Source organism: Gallus gallus, chromosome 8, assembly GCF_016699485.2.
Source record: "Gallus gallus isolate bGalGal1 chromosome 8, bGalGal1.mat.broiler.GRCg7b, whole genome shotgun sequence".
Lineage (NCBI taxonomy): Eukaryota > Metazoa > Chordata > Aves > Galliformes > Phasianidae > Gallus > Gallus gallus.
The window spans coordinates 13034252-13050743 of NC_052539.1; the positions used below are offsets into that span (position 1 = coordinate 13034252).

Consider the following 16492-nt stretch of genomic DNA (forward strand, 5'->3'; position numbering starts at 1 on the left):
GCAGGTAAGAAAGGCTAGAGGGAAAACAAATAACAAGAAATCATGTTTGGGGAAAGGAAAATAAAAATTAAAAAAAAGAAGAAGAAGAAGAGGAAAGAAAGAACAGAAAAGAAAAGGAAAGGAAAAAAAAAGGAGTGAGGGATGGCACTGCCACAGTTTTTCTAATGCAGTGAGGTGGTTTGTAAGTTTTACAGTCCTGAAAGGTAATGTTAAATTATAACCATACCTTATTGATTCATATCACTAAAGAGATGATTTCCGTTATCTTGTACTGAGGGCTTGATATGGGAGAAGGAATACACAGAAAAGAAGGTGCTTCACTGCTTGCTATATTCTGAAAGTATTACTTAAATTACCTTCAAGTCATCAGATAATTATGAACTTTCTTTTCCTTTATATTTATATGGAATATTTATTGAATTGCACACTGTGCTTTTACAATAAAGTGCTTTTTACGTTGGTTTCTTTGTTCCTCCAAAATAAAACTGACAGTTATCCTTTTATAAGCTATTCTGAGAACATTTTTCTCTTCTTTGAAACTGATTGATGCACTACTTTAAATGTTCCTGCAAATATCGTTTCAATTCAAGTTTCTGCATAATGTAATAAGAAGATAAAAGAATTCTATACTTCAACAAGAGACATTACAAAGCAACTAGAGACATTATCAAGGGCATTAACAAGCTCCTAATAGCAATAAAACCTTTTAACTGTCTGATGTAGAACATGCTCCCACCAAACCACCACATATTATGGTAATTGGCTGCAATTTCTGAATCTTTCATTGTAAAGTTACCAAGAGTTAGGTAGAACTAAAATGTGAAGCCAGAATCCACAGTTCAGTTGCTTATCTTTTCTTATTCTTATTATTATTGTTATTGTGTTTTCTTTATAATATACAGAATCAGCATGAGGCCCAGCAGCAGCAGCCTTTTGTATTTTGTTCTAAGGTTGTTGATTCTCACGTTGTTCTTGTTTCTCAATATTTAAACATACAGCTTTTTTGCCCTTCTACCAGCTATCATCTAAACATAATAGTATAATGTGCAAATTAACCACATTCCAGTCATCTCATATGTTCATTCACCGGAACACTGGAAGTTTAGAAAATGAAAGGAAACTCGACTTCAGGACTCTAATTTTCTTTATGAAGTAAAATAAGTACATCGCTTGTTTTCTCTTCCATCCCTTCCTAAGAATTTTCAACTCTAATCTCATCCAGCATCCCATGAAAAGAAATACAAAATTCAGTAAACTATAGAAATAAAAACAGAATCCAAAGCAGAAAAGTGGAGAACTGACACGAGGCTCCCAGTGATTAACCTGCAGTTTAAAGTCATATGTCCAGCTGACATGACTATCGTACCACACGATCCTTCACAGGCTGGCAACCTGTTTACTTGAGAAGGGCAATCCTATTGGTATCTAGCATCATGCTCTGAAAAAGAAGCTGTCATTTCATGTCTCTGGAACAGCCCCGACTTAATGTACAAGGCGCCAAGAAACAAAGTACAGGGGAAAAAAAGAAGAAAAAGAATCTGAGGGAGGAAGGGAAAAAAGAAAGAAAGAAAGAAAGAAAGAAAGAAAGAAAGAAAGAAAGAAAGAAAGAAAGAAAGAAAGAAAGAAAGAAAGAAAGAAAGAAAGAAAGAAAGAAAGAAAGAAAGAAAGAAAGAAAGAAAGAAAGAAAGAAAGAAAGAAAGAAAGAAAGAAAGAAAGAAAGAAAGAAAGAAAGAAAGAAAGAAAGAAAGAAAGAAAGAAAAAAAGAAAGAGAGAGAGAGAGAGAGAGAGAGAGAGAGAGAGAGAGAGAGAAAGAGAGAAAGAGAGAAAGAGAGAAAGAGAAAGAAAGAAAGAAAGAAAGAAAGAAAGAAAGAAAGAAAGAAAGAAAGAAAGAAAGAAAGAAAGAAAGAAAGAAAGAAAGAAAGAAAGAAAGAAAGAAAGAAAGAAAGAAAGAAAGAAAGAAAGAAAGAAAGAAAGAAAGAAAGAAAGAAAGAAAGAAAGAAAGAAAGAAAGAAAGAAAGAAAGAAAGAAAGAAAGAAAGAAAGAAAGAAAGAAAGAAAGAAAGGAACTATTGCAGATCTACAATATTCCCAAACTCAAACTTGGTGTTCAGAAAACACAAAACATGTCAGGCTCTAACTGCAGTAAAATGGTTGGATTTGTGCATATGAGCAAGGTTTACAGAAGAAATACATGCTACAAACACAAACCAGTATAACTGGAGCACCCCTTTTCTTCTTCACAAGGGAGAGGAACTGCTTCCTTTCTGAAGTTCTTGATGTTTGCATGGAAGTTGATTGCTTGGACTTTTCTCAGATCATAAAACCACAGCATGCAATTTCTATCTGCTTCCTGTAATAGTTAGTCAGACAATCCTTTCATTACAGTGTAAATTAGAGTAATCCTTTATTATCGCTATTGTCAAAGGCTGCTTTAATTAGACTCACTTAAGGGTTTGCTAAGGCTTTTTGACAGCAGAGTGTACAATTATTAAAGAGTTACCAACATGTTTCCAGCCCTGTTACTAACACAGCTCCTTAAGCTTGCTCAGAAGTGAAACAAAACCCAGGCAACAAACTAACTGCTTTGCCCCCCAAAAACCTGAGATTGTGCAACCTCTGTAAAAGTTTGTGGAAAAATGACCTCCGGAGCAACAGAAACAGAAGACCCTTCAATGACACCAAGTACTGAAGTGCAACATTTTATCAAAGCATTGTAACTACCTGGAGTTCACCTCGATGAAACATGAAATGGCATTTTGGTTTGACCCCAGATCTCCTGCATAGAATTCCACTGAACTCTGCGTAGCCCTGCCTTCTTCGTATCTCTGCCTGTCCGGCGTTAACTCATTAACCATCAGCAGTGGGAGATCAGTACAGTGAAAACAGAAATGGCATCACTCAGTGCCATGTTGTCTCACAAACGTCGGCAGTGAATCAAAGCCTGCCGTCTCAGTCATGCATCAACTCTTTGAACAGTCACGTAGCTAGAGGTATTTTTAGGGCACTTTACAAGAATTCCATTGTTAAAGCAATAACTTTTTTGAGGTGATGTTTCACAGGAAATAAGCAGAAAGAAGGCAGCGGTCTTAGAACACGAGAAGGGAAATAATCAGGCGTCACAATACTTTCCTTAGTGTACACTCAGGATAAAAACCTCCCCAGTGCTGCCTTAAGAAAGGCAGACACCTTACTGATCCCCTGTAAACACACACGTTAACGGTAAATTATCGCTAAGGCTGAGTGACACTCGAGCCTTTCCAATGCACAATCGGGTCTGAACTGAACGTTTAAACCATCACGTTAACGTCGTTGAGAAAAACACCACTCTGGGGCAGGGGGCCGATAAAAACCCGCACGGCGTGTGATGGCGGGGATCGGGGCCCGTGGAGACGGCCCGGCCCGGGGCTCGGGGCTGCGCGGCGGGGAGCGGCGGCCGGGGCCCGGCACGGTCCTCGAGCATCCCCTAGCGGAACCCGGGAAGGTTCTGCCCGAGCCCGGATGCTCGGCGGGCTCCTCGTACTGGCCGACCTGGGCGGCGAGGAGTCCTGAAAGCGCGGCGGGGACGGGCTGCCCCTCGCACTCCTACTTATTGTTTCCACTTGGAGCACTCGCAAAAGAAATAACAAGCCGGTCGCGTTCAAAAATGTCAAATTGCCTACAGCCTAGGCCCTGGCCAGAGCCTGGATGCACAGGAATGAGGGACGTGACATACTGTCTGGTTACAAATATGAGTTTGACTTGATATGAGAGAGAATGAAATAGAAGGAGGATGAAAAGCTCCTCGGGAAGTTTCTCCTACATGTCGCTTTATCTGAACAAGAAAGGGAGGAATGAACATACGGAAAGCAAACGGTGCCAACAAAGTCAGCCCTAACTCATGACTAATAATTGCTGCTTTGCTCATATCAAAGGTCCCACAAGGCACAGGGACAGAGCCTTTACAAGCACGAGGGTTGCTGCTAAGCCCCTGAACCCATTGTCTCCGTATGTCCTCTCCTACATCCACGCAGTTCCCAAAACATGGAACACTGGGCCCTGTCCTGCTCAGAAACTGGGGCCACCTCAGAGCGGGTTTGCTGGCTTGCAGCATCCTCCTGGTTGGAGGGAACTAACGCACCACTCACTATCTGCTCCACTGAACTACCTCCCCTCAACAAACAGGACAAGATACAGCTGCTAATAAGGCACCTCTCTGGGCCAGGACATCTCAAGTAGCATGCCTCTGCTGCTGGGCCACTGTAACCAGCTGCAAGCTGCTTTACCAGCTGGAAACATGAGGCAAGGCACACCAGCTCCAGCACAATGCATGATTCATGCCCACATGTTGGGAAAGACCTGCTTTTGGTCATTCCAGGGACTCAAAGGGTACCTGTGGCTCAATTCTACAGCTGTTTTCCTTGTTTCCTTCCACACACACACAAAAAAATGTAGCCTGGCATTTTGCAGAGTATTGCTGTAAATCCAACATTTCATTACAGCTGCATTACATTTAAGATGCACTTTGCCTCAGACAAATAATTAAAAAAAAAAAAAAAAAAAAAAAAACCATGGTGAGGGGTAACCTTTAAGGTTCCTTCCAACGCAAGCCATTCTATGATTCTTTTTCAAAGCCTTTGCTCCTGCACTGATGTAACATAGAAATAGAAAGGAATGTCAGCATAAGAACCTGCCCAGTACACAGAATAAGCAGGCCAATCACTGATCCTAGGGGACACACTGTCATCCGAGGAAAAAGAAGCAAGGAAACCACACAAACATCCAATGTTTGATAGTAGAGATGAGCCTGTTGATGCAGTTTGCAGCACTACCTCATACCATAAATGTCTCAGCAATTTAAGGCGTTATTACACAATCTAATCTATTGTTAAACATGTTACCGATCTCATTAGCAAGTGAAAGCCATACCAGGTTACTATCACCTGCTTTAGCACAGACAGGGATAGATGATCCCACATACACACACACGATTTTTTCTCTCACAGCATCCATTTCTTCCTTTCTTGGTGAGCAGCACTGCTCTGTCTGTTCAGAGCAGCCCTGTGCAAATTCCCTGGCATCCCTTTGGTGCAGAACTGCCACTTGAAACTGCAGCACAGAGTTGAGAGTGCTGCTGGACTTTGGGCTGTACCTGCTCTCCCCAGCACAGCAACAGCCCTCCCCCACATGACCGTTTTACTTCTCTGGCATTTCTATTTCCATCTCCCCATATTTCCATTCCCCCTCTCCTCTTCCTGTCCAGTTCTAATGGACACCAGCAGCCAAATCCAGACCAGAATACTTTTTTTCCATGGTCATACAGATCCAGGTGAGTCAGACCTGACTCTCGTCTGTTTCCTGCTGGGGCTGTGCTGCAGGTTGCCTCCAGCACTTCATGAGGAACATTTTCCATTACATTTTTCATTTCCAACTCTCAACCTTTCTATCATATGATTTCAGGTTAAAACAGCAGGAATTTTGTACAGCTTATCTACTTCAATATGATCTTTCTGTCAGCTGCGAGAAACAGATTAGTAGACATTAAAGCCAAAAGCCAAAATCCAGCTGTGATTCATCTCCAGCTTCACCCTAGAAACTTAACCTCATTCAAAATACCTGAGTTTTTCTATCCGAAACTGAGGATTTGTACACATGAACCATCACTTGTAACCTTAACGCTTACCACAACACACTTTCAATGGATGTAACCAGATTTCCTCGGCTGTGTATGTTTTTTCATTATTAACATAGTCCGTCAGCTTAAATAGAAAACGGCATGTAGTTTCAGCTACTGAACGTGCCTTTAGTGGCTGCTCACCACCCTGCAGGACCACCAGCACTGCTTTTGCCACAGGCAGGTAAAAGAAGAGTGACAGAAGGGTCACGCAGTTTTAGGCCACCAGCACTGCCAGACAAGGGCCAAATCCATGGCCAAAATGGAAAAGGAGAAAGAAATATATAAATTTACAGGATATTCCCTCTGTCCATCTCTGGCCTTAACACCTTTGTACATAATAAGAAAATACACACAGCAGAAGAATAACACTGAAGCTTCCTATTGCATTCTTAAAAGAATGGGAAAAGCATCTGATGAGATGTCTTTCTCCAAACCTACAGTGTCTGGTACTCCTGCCAGCACAGCTCTTCCTCAGGATCCAGGGGAAACTTCTGCCATAAGCCTAACAAGTTACATTTCTATTATGATACACGGTTTATATGTATTGTACTGGATTAGCAATGAGACAAATGTTATTTCCACCATTTTAAATCTATTTCCACATTTCAGAGTGTTTATACATCATTTCACAGAATTATATGTACTCTTTCATGAGCTATTACTTCTGTGTCCTGTATTAGTCTCTCCTGCATTTTTCACCTCCCTTGTGTTACAGCCGTGGTTCCTAAGCTGTAGTCCACAGACTTAAAGCAACTGATCTACAGGAAGGAACCACAGATCTGTATTGTCTTCACAATATTCAACAGTTTCAAAAAGGAGGACACCATTCCTCCCCTTCAAACTATGCCTTGCCAAATACTGGGACTCCACAGTTGCCTAAAGAAAGGCAAAGAAGCTGAGGAGTCACTGTCCCTTTTCTATTCTAAAGAATAACGGCTTTATAATGGAATTTTCCAGTAAGTAAATCTGGTCATACAACCAATTAGGATAATTAAGAAATCCACAAAAGTATTTATCTGTCGCAAAGAGTACAGATTCCAGAATTTTGCAAATCCCAGACAGTCTTGATCCTCTAATTTACACTGACATCACATTACAATGACCTGTCTACATCTGACATTAAGCATAATTTAATGCTTGTTAATCAACAATGAGACAAAGTGTAAGCCCTGCTTTCCTTATCTAATGCTTTTTTTCTCCTCTGCTGAGAGAGTTAGAGGATTTGTCTGGTTCTGTCTATCATCTTCTTTGGTAAACACCAATCACTGGAGTAAATCTGATAACTAGGCTGACTTCTGACCTCCTCATTCATATTTGTGTCATATATAAATATGTTGCTGGCAATATTTTCTGGTGGTAAACTACTTGTGTTTTTATCCCGTTAAACAGGAATGTATTATAGAACAGAACATAAGGGAATTTCAAAGCATTATAAATATAGGATTAGGAAACTTGCCAGCAATATCTATTGCTGACAGCTGACTTTATTAAAGTTCATCAGCATTAATTGCCTCATTGTTGAATGACTTTTGCATGTAATTATCACCAGTCTAAACACAGATTGCCTCAGGTACAGTATCTAATGTGATCATGTGTTCTGAATCCTATTAAAATAGCTGAGATGAAGCAGAGATTATTCTCTCCCTGTCAGTAGGGAAGTGTAAGAAGCAAGAGAAACAGGGATAAATGATTTGGCTTAGTCTAAGCAGTGTCAGTTTTTCTGTATCATTCCAAGATTTCCAGCAATGCTTTGGTGCCATAGGTACTGAAAGAAGACTTAGAGATGCCAAATCCGTACCAGTGTCATTTATCTCAAGGACAAGTGAAAATTCCTGTGCCCCACTAGAAAAGAAAATGCCTGAGGCATGATTGCTAAAATGGGTTTTAAACGTCATGCTATATTTTAATAGACAGAAAGATGGATACATCAATGTCTAAAATAATAATTGTTAGATTATATTTATCAGAACAAGGCAAGGCCGGAATTATAATTTGAAGTTGCCTAAGCTCCAGTACTGTGAGCTAATACCCACAGAGAGAGGACAAAAAAACCCTTCTTTGAACTTCTATGCTCTTTTAAGATGTTTTCAAGATCTAAAGGCTCAGCATCAAAGACAAAATTTCATACATTTTACACTAGCCTAAAACCATCATACCATATTGCTGTCCCATTCCCAAACTCTACTGTCTCAATAAAAAATAAATAAATCAATTACAGTTTCCTCTCCCATTTTGAGACTCACTCAGCAAGATACACTCTACTGTTTTGAAACCTTACAAGCAATAGACACATTAAGGTTTTAGAACGTGTGCATATACATAGATACACAATTTTGCTCATACATTTAGTTAACGTCTTGAAAAGGATCATCTCAAAAACCTCGGCATTGTTGCTTTCTAGTGTCAAATACCCACCATTGTCATGTATATACATACTTCTGTGCATAACTACCCAGCATCTACCAGGCTTCTGCTGTGACTTTTCAGCAAAATTTGTATTCACAGTAGTGTTTCAGACATAGATTTAACAGCAAATGACTTCAAAACTGTTACACAGTATTTAAAAATACAGCATGAAAAACTATTGAACTTCTTTAAGCAGTCAATAAAGATTTGACTGCGGAGCACAAACAGCTTCAGGAAATCTGTAATATTTTTAAACAGTACTAAGCAGTTCTTGATTTGATTTTGTGTGTTGTAAAAGGCTTTTGCCACCCTCTTGTAAGAAAAGTAGCTGCATACAAATGCTTGAATAAAGACAAGACTTGTCGCACATTGCCTTGCCTTACCCCTCCTCACATTGCTTTTTCTCTCAAGTTTATTAGCATTAATAACTAGAAGCACTGATGTAGCCTTTTAGGGTATTAGACCGAACCTGTAAATTAATGCATTGGTTCATCACAATTCATTAATCAAGCCTGTGTTGGATTTAACAGACAGCAGATTATTAAAGACACCAAATTACACAGACGAAAAAACCCAGCTCCCAGAGGGTCAGATGTAATGTGAATGGTTTTGCATAAAACCATAAACCTGCTATTAAATTAAAAACAGGCAAAAATTATGTCCACTGCTTATCTAAAGTAATTTTTTTTTAAAGGGATGTTACGTTAATTTACTTCTTAACTGGTCCTGGTTACACAGCAAAGGACTAAAGGTTAACTGCAATGGCTCCTCTGATGCTTGGTTAAGCAACTTACACTAACATATCCTGACTGAGGTGAAGAAATTAATGAAATTACTACTGTAATTCATTACTAATGGAGAATTGTCAATGCTTTCAGCCAGCAGTTCACACAAATTTTCTGCAGACACGAGGACGCAGTACAGTGACTCATGCTCTTAGACTTGCTACTCTTATTTCAAGTCCCAGCACCATTCATCAGCCGAACTCTATGCCATGCTATCTAGCAAAGTTTAGCAACCTTTGATCCCAATATCTGAGGTCTTTCTACGCCTGTGACACAGGTTTATGAACAAAGAAAAAATAACATGTAATTTTCAGCATCAATCTAAGGAATACTAAAATAAACAGTTCTCAGAGGCAGAATTGCTGCAACCAGCAACCACAGTATAACAAACATAGGAGAGATTGTAATTTGATAACAAACACTGCCAAATGCAAACAGTATAAACGAGTATAAATTCCATAAATCAGTTACCATTTTAAAGGACATTTATAATAAAGTACTGAGGTAGTAAAGAGCCCATTGTGCTACCTAGTCTTCCTCTCCCTGATTTCCCTAAAGTACAGCTAGAAAATCAAACAAAGTTAGTACAGCAAAGTCATTCGTTCCTGAAAAGAGATTCATCTGTGACTGCCATCACCTACATACAGCAAGAATGTTATGTTCAATCACTTTGACATAAATAAAGTATTACTCAGCTAGAAATAGCATGAAACTCCTCATAGAAGCAGTCTTTTATGTTAATTTATAGGACACTTTGTTTATGGTTGTGGGGTTATTCTGGGAGAAAGATAATAAAGATAATGTTTATGATCTTCCCATTGATTCACTTTTTGTTTGTGAGCAAGAAAGATACTGTTTGTGATGGTCATAAATACCCCAGAGAAAAGAACTGCACAGCGTGGCTCCCAGTACAGCAGCAGGGTTAAATTACACAAACAAAAAGGAAATTTTAAGTATCAGTACAGATTATCCCAAGGAGAAGAGCAGAATTAAAAGATGTAGGGAAGTCCTTGCCCATACAGGAGCTCAGCAAATCACACCCACTGCTGCCTTGGGTCTCTTCTGTGCATCCCCCAGTGTGAAATAGAAAGAAGATCTAGCATTGCAAGAGCAACATCAGAACAGCAAGCACTTTTAATGGAGTAAGACAGCAGATTTGCTGTGACACCCTTCCCTCCCAGTGGGGTACTGCTGGTGGTAACCAGCAAGCCTGACTAGAGAGTCCCCATACATCACCCAAGTGACAAATGGTGTCCCTGGGAGAAACCAGTGAAAGTAAACAGCACAAGGAGGTGAACCAGAGAAGAGCCCCATTGCAGATGATGCCCATTCCTTATATTCAGTCCAGAACCATCTTGCTGACTGCTCTCAGGGGCCAAGGGCTAAGGCAGGCAGGATCCCAGTGGTCTCTGGGTGGCATTTCTCAGCCTAAGCTCTTGCCAGGTTCAGAAATAAGAATTTCTCTTAACTCAGTGAAGGGTATTACAAGAACTCTTACTAAACTCCAGCTAGACCCAGTGTCACAGAGCAAAGGAGGTGCAGCACACAGTGAGCGCACAGCAACAAGCAAGGTGTCTGTCATCTTCATTTCACAGTTGTCTCTCCTGGGGTCTCAAAAATTAGGTAATGCAACCTAGAAACGAAAGGAAAGATAAAGTCTTTAGGGACAAAGCATGCTTGGAATTTATTTAATTTAAACGCCTCTGGTTATGTTATTCAACACGTGAAAATGACTTCTAAGATAATTCTCACTAGAATCACGTGGGTACCACTCTTGTGCACACATCTGTACCACCAGGCTGTAACATACTTTCACACTGTCCTTTTGCCAGTATCCCAGGCCCAGTCTCTACTTCAAACACAGGACTTGTAGTAGCCAATGATGCAGTTTATTAACTTTTCCTTCAAGCTTTTAGGACATTTTGGCCTCACTCTAGAACTCAGTGGGACAGTCTGCTCAGTTCTGTTTCTCCACAGACCCGAGGAAATTGCATAGCAACTCACCCTGTCAGTCTGTTGCCAAAATGTTCTGAACCAGCTGGGAAGGTTGGGGAGAAACTTAATCCATGGATGTAAGACTGCCATAATAGTTGAGCTTTTCTGTGTTACAAGCAATTTTTATTTAGTATGATATTGTAAGATATTTATCATACATATAATGCAGACATGCATATCATAGGATATTACGAGGACTAACTGAACAACAAATGACACCTTCCTAGCACTACAAAAATTTTTAAAAATACAGTTGAATCTATTCCTTAATTATATCAACTCTGCAAAGAATAACGTGATTTAAATGCATTATGCAAATGCTTTTAATTTATGACAGATTGCTACTTCAAATACAAGTATTAAATCTCTATCAGATTCGTTGAGGTAATGCACTAATATGCATCACTAAGGTCTTAAATTCCTAAGTAGCAGTAGTGTTTGTTAGATGCAAATAAGGATTACTTTAATTAAAATACTATCCTCAGCATCTCAGATGATTTAATCCAAATCTTTATATAGGGCACATTCATTATCTATCTTCAGTTAATAAAAATACGACCTACTTTGGTTACATTTTAGAATTTAACGTTGATTACCATTTTGTTAATAGAAATAAGATTCTAAAGACTTTAAAGACAAGCCGAAAGCAATTTTGCCAGCCTAATTAAAATACTATTTAATGGCCTCAGAAGGAGCTTTACATTTATTCGTAACTGTAGATGTAGAATTTTTAGAAATGTTTTAAGCTATTGAATTAGGCATCAGAATCCTGAAAGTATACCTAAAGATAACAACTGAGATTTATAACCAATGAGCTTAAAATACAGCCTGAAGAGCACTGGTGAAGAACTCTTAAGCCCCACAGGGACACTTTCGAACAAAGAGAGCTGTCCTGATAAACTCAACAAGACTACTCATTTCTGTAGGAGGCGGCCCATACCATGTGTCTTGGCAGAAGCAAGGCTTAAATTAATCATAACACTCCAAACGGAGCGTCAAGTTTCTGCTAAGTAGTAGTTTCCAAGGAGACATGATGCTTATCAAAATACTCTGAGGCACTGCAGCCTGCCAGATCTAAGACAGTATCTGAATGGGATAGTCACTTCTTACCAAAATGTCACTTATTCTGGATTAAATCAAGGTCACTGTAAGTTCAGTGAGAAGGCACTGTTTGAGGGGAGCAGTGGGAGCACACCTCCTACCACAAAGCTTCTCGTGTGACTATTGCTGCAGGATTGCAGGGGGTGAGCACGGTAAAGAACAACCTGCCTCTTCCTACCCTCCACTCCACGTGAAATGTGGGAGAGAAATCTGCATCCTATAGAGACAGAGCGTCAGGATTTGCTCTGCAGACTCCCACATTTCAATATCCTAAAACACTGTACTCACTTTTGAAGCTAAGAATGTAAGGTGATGGCTGAATGAGAAGCCTTGCCCGTTCATCACCCAGCAAAAACACAAGTGCAAAGAGTTTATCTTACTAGATTGAATTCAGATTGGCCACCTCTAGTTATTACTGGATTCAGTTTACTATAAAGTTTCAAGAGATAAAAAATCTTGTTGCTTTCAAGAGACACAATGCTTATGGCCTTCTACTAAAACTTATTATCAAATCCCACATTGTGAACCCAACAGAGTTGTGGCTGGGTCCTATACCACTGACAGGTACCCCTCCCTTCCCAGCTCCCAGACATATTTGCAGAAAAACACATAATGGCACATGTTTCCCTCGATTTCTTTTGCCACTCTCAGTCCAAGAGCAGCAGTCACAGCCAGCAGCAATATCCCACCTCGCACACGCCTGCAGGCCTATCCTCCTTGATTCTGGACAACCAGTTGCTGCATGCAAGGAGTTAATTTTATTAGACAAGGGATTTCTTAAGTCTAAAAAGACTGATGACATTAGAAAGCTCATTGTAAATTTTACATAAAGAGGTCTTGTCTCTTTATCATGTACATAGATGTCACCCACTGAAAGACTGTTGTCACAAATGTCTCCCGTGAGTGGTGGATCTGTCGGTAACGCAGCACAGAAGATGTTTGTTCTTCTCTTAACCCGCACTTTTCAGTAATTATTAATTCCTTAAACATTTTAAATAGATCTTTCCACTGGTGCTTTCACTTCTCCGGGTCACTGCAGGAATGTGAGACAGCATGGCTCATAGTCCCCTTTCAGAGCTCATTTTCAAAGACACACAAAGCACAGGCAAACCAAGAGTCAAAAGCAGGCTCCTGAGGCTAAGATCTGTTTTTCCCCCAAACTCTTCTGTATGTTAATATAACTCCCTTTTGCCGGGTTTCATGCATGAGACAAGGGATTCTAAAATACCCTTTATCTCACAGAAAGCACAATAGTCAGAATTTTTCCCCTTTCAACTCCCAGCTACTCCTCTTCACATAAGCATAGGCTGAAAAGATGATAAGGGCGGTATTCTAGCAGATCTGTCCCTCTCCCTTCCTGCATTATTAAGAAAATGAAAAAAAAAAAAAAAAAAAGTAAAAAAAAACATTACTTTGGAAATGGAGGGAGGCTTTGGTGAGATAAGCCACTCCTCCATGTCGCATATTCCACCAAAGGGATTCATACTGGGCTTGGTATCTTCTAATGGTTTCATCAGTTAACATTAAATTGCTTTCAGATAGGAATAGAATTTTCCTTGCACTGCACTAAATAATTTGCTTTTATATAGACTGCATAAACTGCATTTCTGAAGAGGAGCAAACAATTATTGTTCCCTTTATATAAGTGACAGTGTATGGCTTCTCACAGATTGGCAGCCTGTATCCCATACTGTTTGTGTTTGGCTGTGCGGCTCTCTTTGGATCTGGTCATTTTCTTACACGGGGCAAAAGGAAAGCTATTTCACAGTAAGAACGCAGGATTGTGCTGCATAGCACAGACCTTTGGAGTGACATCTTCCTGCCCACAGATGGCCTTTAGTGTCAGTGCTGGAAATGCTCTCATATGGAAACTAGCTCTGTAATAACCGGGACATTTAATGGGATAATGTCCATTATCCCATTGTTAGCATATGTAACATTTCTGGGGTTTACCAGACTGTGCAACAACTCTATTTCTCCTGTTTCTGAGGAGCCATGGGTTTCTGTTTGGCGGTGAAAACTTCATCCTTTTCACTTTGTATCCAAAAGTAAAGTTCCACATTTTGGAACAGCTCGCATCATGTTTGACCTGGAGCAAAAACCTGAGCTTTGCTGCAGATTATTTGTTCGCATAGTAGTTATTGTTCAAAGGTTTAGCATGTTCCAGCATCCCCTCCAGCCTTAGTAGGCAAAAAAAAAATAATAATACAAAACCCTTGCCCCTACAGTAGCCTTTCAAATACAGCCTTGCATGACCTAAGAGTTGTCACTCCAATTGCCACAAGCTATGTTTTGCCATGAAAGTAATCTTTTCCCAGGCTTCTGGTCCCTCTTCTGCTTGCCACCAGCCAGCATAAAGCTAAGCCTGTTTCACAACATCAAAATCTCTCATTCAGGATAAAGAATCAGAACCCTTTAAAAAGACTTTTTTTAAATGCTTAAAAAAAAGAAAAAAAAAAAAAGATTACATGTGAGGTCTACAAATCTGTTAAAAATTTTGTTCTGCCTCCAAGATGTGCTTCCAAAAGTACATCCCAAACTTTCTTGTTTTGCACTATTGGAAAATGATGAGGTAGCAACTAAATGGCATAAATATAATCTCTTGCTGCTGGCTCAGGAATAAAAATCCTCATTTCTATCCAGAAAAAAAGTAGACCTCCTTGTTACAATTCCTAAAAAGGCCCCGAAATTTTGTAACATTCGCTTCAGCACTTTTAATGATGTGCTGTTAGCAAGAAATATTCTGAGAGCTGTAGCACAGTCCTACTTCAGATTCACAAGAAACCTAACAGTTCATTCCCTCTTAGGACTTTCAATCACACTTTCTGCCTAAAGGCAGGAAAACTTTTTTACCACTAAACAATTATCCACAAGTCATTTGTTTCAACTCAGCAAAGAATTTACAGGAAAAATATACAAACTACATAAGAAAGAGATTAACTTTCCCTTTGTGAAAAGCTATTACTTTTCCTCTCACCTTGTTCTCATTAGACATGCCATGCCTAACTCATACTGAGAGAGTGGCTCTTACCCCTTACCCGTATGAAATTATTGACCCATAACAGGTTTGCAGCAGTTAAACCCTGTAACACCACCGACCACCCCGTTATCATTTGAGAATGCCTTTGCAATCTATGTGGAACTGAAGCACAAAAGCCTCCCAAAACACTGCACATTTGAGAAAGGACAACACAACATCTCCACTCCAGGTTTCTGTATCTATGCAGAAAAAGTCTCACAAGAATTAAACACTTACCCATGTTCTGATCCCACACACAAACAGACATTTATTTTGCCAACCCTCCTGGTCCTTACTTTGCGGAATGCCCGTGCTCTGCAGCCAACCAGCTCCTGAATGCTGCCTCTCACCTCTCCAATCTTTCCAGCCACCTGGAACGCCTGCTTTCCCCAGCTTGTAAGACGTTTTCAGGTTATTGCCTCAAGAAAGCCTCTATCAGCCCCTGGTCATTTGAGGAAAATTTCTAAGAATTGCTCCAATTCCTCTGCACACCATACAGCTCTTAAGCTAGGTTAGCGTTCTCTATACCCATGAAACCTTCCATTATTTGTTCTCAGTTGCACAGGCTGTTTCTGCTAAAAAAAGAGAAAATGAAAATGAAGCTACACATTTATTTCAAGCACTTCAATTTGAAGCTTAGATACAGTAGCAACATCTTTGCTTATATACCCCCAACTCCTTCCAGGGAGTAATCCATCAAAAAAAAAAAAAAAAAAAAAAAAAAAAAAAACCACAAAAAAAACCACCTTTCTTTTGGCTTCTCTGAGAGCCACATCAGCTCTTGTTGCTGTCTGGTCCTTTCTAACACTTCCACTTCTACCAAATGAAAACCATCCTCTGGCACAGCTCTATCCATACAGCTCCACTTCTCTTCAGCTTCTCACAAGGGCAGCACTCTCATGATTTACTCAATTTGCTTTAAAAAAAGAACTGCTTTCTATGTTATCTTTGCTGAAAGGTATTCATAGCATACACTTCCATAAAAATGTTCCCCGCTTCTGTAAAATACTGCAAATTCAGTGCTCAATCAGAGACCAACAAAAATATTTTGCATTTTCTTTTTTCTAAGTGCATCCAAAGAACATCAAATGTACACTGATTTTAGCACCTTCAGTCTTAAAATCGCGGCCTTGATTTAGCACTGCAGTGTTTCTTCTGAGTAGCAGAAGTGCCACCTGTATGAGGAGTGGTCCCACCCGGACCCAGAGAGCATCCCGCCTCCAGCCAGCAGCTGTGCAGAGCTACAACAGTACAGGGAGTCACCTGCTAAGGTCTGCTCAAGAAAACAGTGATCATTTTACTCTTTCCCATATCAATTGGTCATTTCTTATCCTCAGAAACATCAGAGTTGACAATAAGAAGACGCTGTTCTTATGCAGAAATCTTTTATCTCAAGTTTCATCCTAAAATGGCTCTTCACACCCAAGCTATTATATCATGGGAAAGAAAATGTTTACCACAATTCCACAGTCAGCCACTTTCTAATGGAGGATACAAACATCGCATGTTTAAAGAATGCAAAGAAAATCAAAAG

The 16492-nt window shown here is 39.8% G+C and overlaps 1 long non-coding RNA gene across 1 annotated transcript in view; it reads right to left on the reverse strand.

Moving 5' to 3' along the window:
* The window catches only part of LOC121111430, a 120042-nt gene extending 104529 nt beyond the window's left edge, over nucleotides 1-15513 (reverse strand). The window contains exon 1 of the long non-coding RNA XR_005861950.2: nucleotides 15309-15513. This is a non-coding gene — a long non-coding RNA (uncharacterized LOC121111430). The remainder of the gene's footprint in view (nucleotides 1-15308) is intronic.
* Nucleotides 15514-16492: the final 979 nt, after the last annotated feature.